Raw genomic sequence first — 10,654 nt, forward strand, 5'->3', positions numbered from 1 at the left:
CTGCCAGCTCTCCCTCAGAACGCTGCCACGCCCCCGCCCTGAGCGAAGCAAGTGAGGCGCACTGTCAACGGTCCGCTCCAGGGCAGGGGGGAGTGGCGGCGTGAGTGGCCCAGACCTTCGAATTTTTTTCTGTATGTGGCCCTCGGGATAAAAAGTTTGGACACCCCTGTATGAGAGTAACACTGAGATTTCCTGATAAGGGATGTTCTGATACCAATAACATTTCATCCTGGAAAGTCCCACAAGTAAAACAGTAACCTATTTGAAGGAAGTAATTATTGTGTATTCCTTGATTTATTTATGTTCTTTTTTAGTTATGACTATCAAACGAGATAATAAAAAAAATTCTATGGCATTCATTATATATATGTATTGTTTTTCTAAGGGTTAAACCTGAGCTGGGCCATACAGCAACAATAGTGTTTATTTGCACTGACCAAGTTGAGGTTGTTGGGATTTAGTCTGTAGGAGGAGATCATAATTACCTGCAAATAGCAAAATCAATGGAATGGACAACAGTCTAGCTTGAGCAGTAGCTACAGAAGATAAAGTTGATACAGCTTGAGCAGGAGCTATGAAAGGCAAAGAGGGTGCAGCTTGGGCATTGGCTAAGGCTGAGGGGTAGAGTGGTCGTCCTCCAACCTGAAGGTCGGCGGTTCGATCCCCAGTCTGACCCATCTGCATGCCGAAGTGTCCTTGGGCAAGATGCTGAACACTGAATCGCCCCCCATAGAATAACAAAGTGCTGGGATAGATGCACTGTATGAATGTGTGTGTGAAAGGGTGAATGTAAAACTGTACTGTAAAGCGCTTTGAGTGGTCATCATCAGACTAGAAAAGCGCTATATGAATACAAATCCATTTACCATTTACCATTTACGGAGACCAAACTGAACAGCAGCAAAACTTAGCTGGAATGGTTGAAGACAGGGACATTTTTTTGCTTTCCTTCTGGGAATCTTAATTTGGAAAGCAGGGGAGTTATGAGTGACTGACCGTCAGCATACATCAAATTTGGCAGAGCAAATCTTCAACTATTACAGAAAACCTTTGCTGCTGTTCAGTTTAGTCACCGTAGGTAATGCCCAAGCTGCACCATTGCATGTGCTGGGCAGCTCTTGCTTTCTCATTAATAGTTCATCAAGCTCCTAATTCTGAACATAGATCATCAAGCTCCCTCTCATCTTCTCTTCTTATTTTTAGCTCCTCTAGCTCATATTTCGTCCTCTTTTCCTCAAGAATGCTGCCTTGGAGATCACTCAAATTAGAGGAATGGCTGCTCCTGAAATACCTACTAAATTGAGATCTTGTGGGAAGACTAGGGGCTGACTTGGTGTAAGAAGACCTCTTGCTGTGACAACTCTTTGAGCCATGGGACTGTGTGAATGCCTTCTGCTTTGGCTGTTGCTGAATCCCGTAATAGTCAGGGGGGGGGCGTATATTATTTTTTCTTAGGTGGCCTTGTTCCCATTGGGCTGGGTTGAAGGCTAGATTATAATCATATAATCTCATGAAGTTCATGGTTTTGCAGTCCGGGGTGTCATCAATGTACAGATTAAAATCACCAGTTATGATAAATCCTGTCACAGTTCCTCTGTGCCTCCAGTTCCCCTCCCCCTCTCTCCTCTTTATTTTCCCACCCAGGTGCTGCTCGTTCCATTAGATGACCCGGCGAAGGCTCACCAGGGAGCGCACCTGCACTCATCACCCTCTGGCTATATCTACCCTGGCTGTGCGCCGAGTCATCGCCAGTTCGTCCGTGTCACTACCTTGGTAGCTACTCGTTCTCGGCCCCTCAGTCTGTTTCTCCTGTAGCGAATTATCTCGTAACCCCCGTGTTTGTTTCTCCTGTCCTCCAGGACCCCGTCATCCTGCTCACCTGCTTTTCCTACCCAATGATGATCTCCCGGAGCCATCAGCAATCCCGTCAACCTGCTCTCCTGCTCTTCCTTCCCGCTGACAATCTCCCGGAGCTATCAGCAATCCCGTCATCCTGCATTGTCCCACGATCAATAAACACCCTTGAATGCACCACCTTCGTGCTCTGTGTTTTGCCTCCGCTCTGGGGTCCTTCCACCCGACCTGAATAGTCACAAGCGGTTCAGAAATTTCTGGTGAAAAATAAGCTGAAGGTTTTGGAGGGTGATAAAAAGAGATACAAATTATTAGATTTTGACTTTACAACCTAAAGGCTTAATGTTCAAAAGATATAAACAGTTACATAGACTGTGACGCTTGCATTTAAAAGTGTTTAAAAATATAGCTGCTAGACCTCCCACTTTCATCCCCTCACATATTGTCTGTATATAGCTAAAGTTTTCGGGGAGGCTTCGTTTAAGAGAGCAGCTCCATCTGAATTGAGCCATGTTTCAATCAGGTAAATAAAATCAAACTTATGTTCAATGATAAAACAATTTATGATGCAAGTCTTATTGGTAAGTGCACAGATGTTGAAAGAGCCATTTCTACCTTCTGTCCATGTCTGAGATTTGCGGGTCTTCTTGGATTTTTCATTTGTAAGGTAATAAGGCTAGACCACCTCCTCGACTGCCTCTTTACTTTTCTTTGTTCCTCACAAAAAAGTCCAACCTGGGTGTGATCCTGACAGGAATGTCAGGATCAGAGGCTGTGGACTAACCTTTATTCATAAATACAATGCAGATAAAGTTAAAGAATTTTAATTTACATTGAAGGCTCTCAAAAGACTCATGGCAAACACCTCCATACAAACAGACAGGGTGAAAAGTTTGGAGACAAAGAGGAGGAAGTGTGGTCCAGCCTTTTACTTGTAGACTTGGATGTGGAAAGAGCTATCAAAAGTAAGTCAAACTGAACCTACACTCAGTGTCTCTTTAAGGAAGTTGGATAAATAAATTAGCAGCTGTGAATAATCCCACATATGAAGTTTGCAACCCAGTCTCATCAGAAAACGTTCAATGGCAACGTTGGTCCACTTGGAACGACGTTACCATCTCACAATCTGGCCTCTCAGATTGTGAGATGGTAACATTTAGTCCTCCCATTGTTTTGCATTGGCGTGTTCTCAGGTCACGTGACTTTCAAGCTCCCGTCTGCGGAGAGGAAAACATGGCGGAGATTCCCTGTTTTTTCAGATAAAAATATAATTTTGTAACTTAGTTTGGGCATAAAAATACATTCTGACACCATTTCTAGCGAGAAATGTGCTCTTTGCTTCCACAGTCTTCAGCCAGTTCGTGCTTATGATAAATATTTTAATAGTTATCACGCATGTGTTTATCGTTGCTATGACGGTTGCCATGCCACCACGGCGCAGCGTGGTGTTTAAATCACAGTCCCTGCGTGATGTCCTTCAGTGATCGTGAATGTTATTCATGTTATATAATAGTAATATTTGAGGCTAGATTACATCTCTAATGAGAAGGAACCTGCGAGTCTGTTCATACCGAGGCCGGCCCGAGTGCGCGAGCCGAGCGGCCCGAGTGCGCGAGCCGAGCGGCCCGAGTGCGCGAGCCGAGCGGCCCGAGTGAGCGACCGGCCCGAGTGCGCGAGCCGAGCGGCCCGAGTGCGCGAGCCGAGCGGCCCGAGCGGCCCGAGTGCGCGACCGGCCCGAGTGCGCGACCGGCCCGAGTGCGCGAGCGGACATGACGTGTGGCTGTCGTAAAAACCCTATTTGTAAACAACCAGTCCTTTTAACTCGGGGCTACGTCATAAACACGGCGCGCTTGGAAGACCACGATGTCATCTTCCTTCTGTCAGGTAAGTAGTTTATTGTTTTTAAAGATCGTTACGATCTAGGTTTACAGTCCGAGTGCGGAGAGAGTCCGTTAATCCACACTATAGACGCTGTTCATCAGCTAATACGCCATTGTTAGCCACATGCTTCAGCCCACGGTAGCCTGTGCTACCTGGGAGGTGAATACATGGTTGTTGAAAACCAGTTCAAGACGCTTAGCTCATCATTGAGGGACGCTACAATATAAATATAAACATGAATTTGATTTATGAATGCTTTAGATTAATAAGGAGTGTATTTCTCTACTATTACTCCACAATATCAGGTCAATTTGGTTTAATGTATAGTATGCACTATGACAATAATGTTTTCATGTTATGGAGTTGCGATTCATTTGATAAAACAATTGCTATGTTCTGTTTTTTAATCAAGGAGGATCAAAGTGAAGCTACAGGAGTTTCATTAACGTCAACAACTTGGACCGAACGGTTTGTTTTGCTTGATGAAGAGCAGGAAGGGCAGCCTGGAGAGAAAGAGAAGCCGGGTTGAGCCCACTACCATCATCCACGTACCACGAGGAAGATGAGGGAGAGAAATGATCCTACCATTAAAGAGGTACTTTTAAGTTACATACCAGAAAAACCATTTTATATAATTTGCCAAATATACATTTTTATTAAATCCCCAAAGTACGCTTGCTGAAATACAAGTTAATATCACACTGAAAGAATTTTGATCAATCATGCTTCCCTGCTGTGATTGTTTAACTGGGAAAACAACTTTTTCCACAGGAAGGCAAGTAAATTTAAGGAATACATGTGCAAAGTTTTCCTCTGTTATGTATAATGATGACCCCCATCAAACATAATGTTAGCAATCTTTACACCTTTTAATTTATACTGATTATTTCTGTCTACATGTGTGAATTTGCCTTCATTAGTTTCAGAAAAGAGCGATGATGTATCGGTCAGTGGGCGGCAGCCCGAGACTCCGCAAACTAGTCTGTAAGCAAAGCAGACAAAGGCATCGAGGTTGCGGCCTGCCATCATTGTTATTTTGCTTAAGGGACTGAATATGTTTCATGCAGAAATATTAGCATTTCCCTTATATCTACCAAAACTGCTTGTTTCACAGACTGCAGTTTTGTTTTGATCCGATGTGGTGTGCAAATACAACCGTATCTGCAATGGGTTGTGGGGCATTAACATTTGTAACTCTAATTTTGTTTTGACAGACTGTGAAAAGAACGTTGAGAACATCACCACTCTACAGGAAGACACAGTCCAGTAATGGGTGTCAGAAGTTCAGTAGTGAACGACAGGTACTGTGGAAAAATGTGTGTCATTGTTGTACAATGTCCTTTTGACTCTGTTTACACAAGGTTAACACAAAAAGGTTTGATTGTAAAGTGATATTGGTATGAATTCATGTTATTCTCCTCTTCACAAGAAACAAACAATCCAAATTACCTGCAGAAAGCCCTTGATGGACGCTTCAGCTGCATCGTCAGACTGGCCAGACAGCAAGATGCCAACTTTAATGCCAATTTATTTGTGTAACATTCTGTGACCAAATGTATAGATAACTTTTTGTAGATTGTAAAAATAGATAACCCATTTATTACAAAAAAACTACACTAGAATTACCGCACTGCGTTGTATGACTCCGCTAACCAGTGCAGTGTCCGTCTACATATTTCTACATATTTTCTCTCATATAAATGACACTGTATCTCTTGACAACTGAAACCATAAGATGAGGTCAGTGTGGCCTTGACCTTTTTACTTTAAGACAAATACAAAGTTAGACAATCCGAAAACATGCAGTTATGCCTCCGGCGACTCGCTATTGCAGAGGCATTAAAACTGTAGTGTAGTAGATTGGATTTTATTGGTGTTACATTGGACATCTTGTATGGGTACACCAAAAAATATATTTGGTTTCACATTCTAGATGGCAATAAGCAGAGTCATCAACTCAGGAAAAATATTTCTGTAGAAAAGAAAGCCCTGTATGTGTGTATGTATACATACACACAAACGCACTATTGAGACGTTTTGTTTTTTATCATATATTCTCAGGCAGTACTGAGTCATTTACTGAGAGGGGACGTGAGGGCCTACTCTGCGTGCTCAGAGTTCAAGCCCAGCAGGCTGCAGCGGGCCTGACATATTCTGGAACAGCAGCACAGTCTTTGGATGACTCCTCTGAAGATGAAAACATGGCGAGGTACTTCTCCACTGATGAAGAACTGTGAGGGCTGTGATTAGCTACACTCTCTTGCTACAATGCTACTCATGCTACTCCCTGGCAGCCTTAGGAAGGCATTAGCTTGCTGTGTGGTAGCTGTTAGCTTCAGCATTTTTAGTTTTTAGTGGCCTGTCTGACGTTTATGTTTAAAAAAAAATCAGAGGGAACCATCTTCATAATTTAACACTATGGTTTGTTTGTGTCCTTCAGTTCTTCTCAAGAGAAGCAGTACAGGTGTGCCTCAGCTCCACGGTCCCTCCTGCAGCCTCCGCTCCTGATGCTAACCTCATGTCTCCATCACACCAAGCAGCAGACCTGGAGTGACAGACCTTTCTCCAGAGCTGCCCCCTCCCTCTGAAACCCCCCTCTCCAAAACACTATTTGTGTAGTTTTTAAAGTATTTTTTGCATGAGAATTGTTGATCATATCATTTCCAGCAGATGCCTTAATATAATGTTTGTGCACAATAAATGACATTGATCATAACATAATGGTATTTCCTTGCACTTCTACACCATGATATTGTCAGATAAGATGCTGATTACATTAAAGCAGTGAATGCTCTTCTTTAAGCAACATAAACAAACAATGATCCAATGAATCTGAAGTAGAATGGGCACATTACATTCTGTAGAGAATGCCTCAGTTATGGAAGTCAGAAAATAACTTTCTTTATCTGAGGTTCCAGTCATTTATAGTCACAGCAAAGCACACAGGTCTGGTTGTCTAGGGACACCCATATCATTGTTTAAGATGTGTAACATCAAGTTTGTGTTTCAGTGCAAAATTAGTCATTAGTCAAGAGTTCACCCTCTTGTTTACATTAAAATAAGGTGACCCAGATGTTTCACAATGCATCTGATAAGGTCTTATGAGAAACATTCTTAACATTAAAGAAATCAACACAGAGGCTAGCAATAGATGTTTGACTTTAATCCGTAGCTGGTAATCAGCGGCCTGACTTATTCAAACACATTAATACTACAATGAATGAGGCAGGGATTATCTATCAGAAATCAACTATATCGTCATGTTATGTTTCTCTTGAGCTCATTGAAATTACCTTCACATTCCACTCACTGTCACTTGAACCATACTGTTGTTTCTGTATCTACAGTGACTTTTAGGAAAACATATACTAGAGGGCAATGTATAAACATTAATACATCTTATTTATATAGAGCTTTTCAAGTAGTGCAAGTACTAAACTGAGGGAAAGTTAATACAAACAATATATATATATCTTATTTCCATGTGCCAGGACAGCCTCACACTTGGATGTAAACCAATTTTAGAACACATTTGCTTATACTGGAGATCTTTTAAATTAATGTCCCAGAAATGATTTCTGATGGAAAACCCCTGCCTTATTCATTGTAGTATTAATGTGTTTGAATAAGTCAGGCCGCTGATTACCAGCTACGGATTAAAGTCAAACATCTATTGCTAGCCTCTGTGTTGATTTCTTTAATGTTAAGAATGTTTCTCATAAGACCTTATCAGATGCATTGTGAAACATCTGGGTCACCTAATTTTAATGTAAACAAGAGGGTGAACTCTTGACTAATGACTAATTCTGCACTGAAACACAAACTTGATGTTACACAGCTTAAACAATGATATGGGTGTCCCTAGACAACCAGACCTGTGTGCTTTGCTGTGACTATAAATGACTGGAACCTCAGATAAAGAAAGTTATTTTCTGACTTCCATAACTGAGGCATTCTCTACAGAATGTAATGTGCCCATTCTACTTCCGATTCATTGGATCATTGTTTGTTTATGTTGCTTAAAGAAGAGCATTCACTGCTTTAATGTAATCAGCATCTTATCTGACAATATCATGGTGTAGAAGTGCAAGGAAATACCATTATGTTATGATCAATGTCATTTATTGTGCACAAACATTATATTAAGGCATCTGCTGGAAATGATATGATCAACAATTCTCATGCAAAAAATACTTTAAAAACTACACAAATAGTGTTTTGGAGAGGGGGGTTTCAGAGGGAGGGGGCAGCTCTGGAGAAAGGTCTGTCAATCCAGGTCTGCTGCTTGGTGTGATGGAGACATGAGGTTAGCATCAGGAGCGGAGGCTGCAGGAGGGACCGTGGAGCTGAGGCACACCTATACTGCTTCTCTTGAGAAGAACTGAAGGACACAAACAAACCATAGTGTTAAATTATGAAGATGGTTCCCTCTGATTTTTTTTAAAAACATAAACGTCAGACAGGCCACTAAAAACTAAAAATGCTGAAGCTAACAGCTACCACACAGCAAGCTAATGCCTTCCTAAGGCTGCCAGGGAGTAGCAAGAGTAGCATTGTAGCAAGAGAGTGTAGCTAATCACAGCCCTCACAGTTCTTCATCAGTGGAGAAGTACCTCGCCATGTTTTCATCTTCAGAGGAGTCATCCAAAGACTGTGCTGCTGTTCCAGAATATGTCAGGCCCGCTGCAGCCTGCTGGGCTTGAACTCTGAGCACGCAGAGTAGGCCCTCACGTCCCCTCTCAGTAAATGACTCAGTACTGCCTGAGAATATATGATAAAAAACAAAACGTCTCAATAGTGCGTTTGTATGTGTGTATGTATACATACGTACACACGTACAGGGCTTTCTTTTCTACAGAAATATTTTTCCTGAGTTGATGACTCTGCTTATTGCCATCTAGAATGTGAAACCAAATATATTTTTTGGTGTACCCATACAAGATGTCCAATGTAACACCAATAAAATCCAATCTACTACACTACGGTTTTAATGCCTCTGCAATAGCGAGTCGCCGGAGGCATAACTGCATGTTTTCGGATTGTCTAACTTTGTATTTGTCTTAAAGTAAAAAGGTCAAGGCCACACTGACCTCATCTTATGGTTTCAGTTGTCAAGAGATACAGTGTCATTTATATGAGAGAAAATATGTAGAAATATGTAGACGGACAGTGCACTGGTTAGCGGAGTCATACAACGCAGTGCGGTAATTCTAGTGTAGTTTTTTTGTAATAAATGGGTTATCTATTTTTACAATCTACAAAAAGTTATCTATACATTTGGTCACAGAATGTTACACAAATAAATTGGCATTAAAGTTGGCATCTTGCTGTCTGGCCAGTCTGACGATGCAGCTGAAGCGTCCATCAAGGGCTTTCTGCAGGTAATTTGGATTGTTTGTTTCTTGTGAAGAGGAGAATAACATGAATTCATACCAATATCACTTTACAATCAAACCTTTTTGTGTTAACCTTGTGTAAACAGAGTCAAAGGACATTGTACAACAATGACACACATTTTTCCACAGTACCTGTCGTTCACTACTGAACTTCTGACACCCATTACTGGACTGTGTCTTCCTGTAGAGTGGTGATGTTCTCAACGTTCTTTTCACAGTCTATCAAAACAAAATTAGAGTTACAAATGTTAATGCCCCACAACCCATTGCAGATACGGTTGTATTTGCACACCACATCGGATCAAAACAAAACTGCAGTCTGTGAAACAAGCAGTTTTGGTAGATATAAGGGAAATGCTAATATTTCTACATGAAACATATTCAATCCCTTAAGCAAAATAACAATGATAGCAGGCCGCAACCTCGATGCCTTTGTCTGCTTTGCTTACAGACTAGTTTGCGGAGTCTCGTGCTGCCGCCCACTGACCGATACATCATCGCTCTTTTCTGAAACTAATGAAGGCAAATTCACACATGTAGACAGAAATAAATCAGTATAAATTAAAAGGTGTAAAGATTGCTAACATTATGTTTGATGGGGGTCATCATTATACATAACAGAGGAAAACTTTGCACATGTATTCCTTAAATTTACTTGCCTTCCTGTGGAAAAAGTTGTTTTCCCAGTTAAACAATCACAGCAGGGAAGCATGATTGATCAAAATTCTTTCAGTGTGATATTAACTTGTATTTCAGCAAGCGTACTTTGGGGATTTAATAAAAATGTATATTTGGCAAATTATATAAAATGTTTTTTCTGGTATGTAACTTAAAAGTACCTCTTTAATGGTAGGATCATTTCTCTCCCTCATCTTCCTCGTGGTATGTGGATGATGGTAGTGGGCTCAACCCGGCTTCTCTTTCTCTCCAGGCTGCCCTTCCTGCTCTTCATCAAGCAAAACAAACCGTTCGGTCCAAGTTGTTGACGTTAATGAAACTCCTGTAGCTTCACTTTGATCCTCCTTGATTAAAAAACAGAACATAGCAATTGTTTTATCAAATGAATCGCAACTCCATAACATGAAAACATTATTGTCATAGTGCATACTATACATTAAACCAAATTGACCTGATATTGTGGAGTAATAGTAGAGAAATACACTCCTTATTAATCTAAAGCATTCATAAATCAAATTCATGTTTATATTTATATTGTAGCGTCCCTCAATGATGAGCTAAGCGTCTTGAACTGGTTTTCAACAACCATGTATTCACCTCCCAGGTAGCACAGGCTACCGTGGGCTGAAGCATGTGGCTAACAATGGCGTATTAGCTGATGAACAGCGTCTATAGTGTGGATTAACGGACTCTCTCCGCACTCGGACTGTAAACCTAGATCGTAACGATCTTTAAAAACAATAAACTACTTACCTGACAGAAGGAAGATGACATCGTGGTCTTCCAAGCGCGCCGTGTTTATGACGTAGCCCCGAGTTAAAAGGACTGGTTGTTTACAAATAGGG

At 41.3% G+C, this 10,654-nt stretch overlaps 1 long non-coding RNA gene across 2 annotated transcripts; it reads right to left on the bottom strand.

Moving 5' to 3' along the window:
• Positions 1-7,835: 7,835 nt before the first annotated feature.
• On the bottom strand, positions 7,836-10,653 carry LOC128440550 (uncharacterized). Of its 2 annotated transcripts, XR_008338538.1 has the most exons (5): positions 10,563-10,653; positions 9,971-10,153; positions 9,264-9,350; positions 8,349-8,496; positions 7,836-8,116 (listed from the first exon to the last, which is right to left on the bottom strand). It is a non-coding gene; the product is annotated as an uncharacterized LOC128440550 (long non-coding RNA). The 2 variants fall into 2 exon arrangements; XR_008338537.1 differs by lacking the exons at positions 7,836-8,116; positions 8,349-8,496 and adding an exon at positions 8,580-9,136.
• Position 10,654: the final 1 nt, after the last annotated feature.

This window comes from Pleuronectes platessa, chromosome 5 (assembly GCF_947347685.1).
Source record: "Pleuronectes platessa chromosome 5, fPlePla1.1, whole genome shotgun sequence".
Lineage (NCBI taxonomy): Eukaryota > Metazoa > Chordata > Actinopteri > Pleuronectiformes > Pleuronectidae > Pleuronectes > Pleuronectes platessa.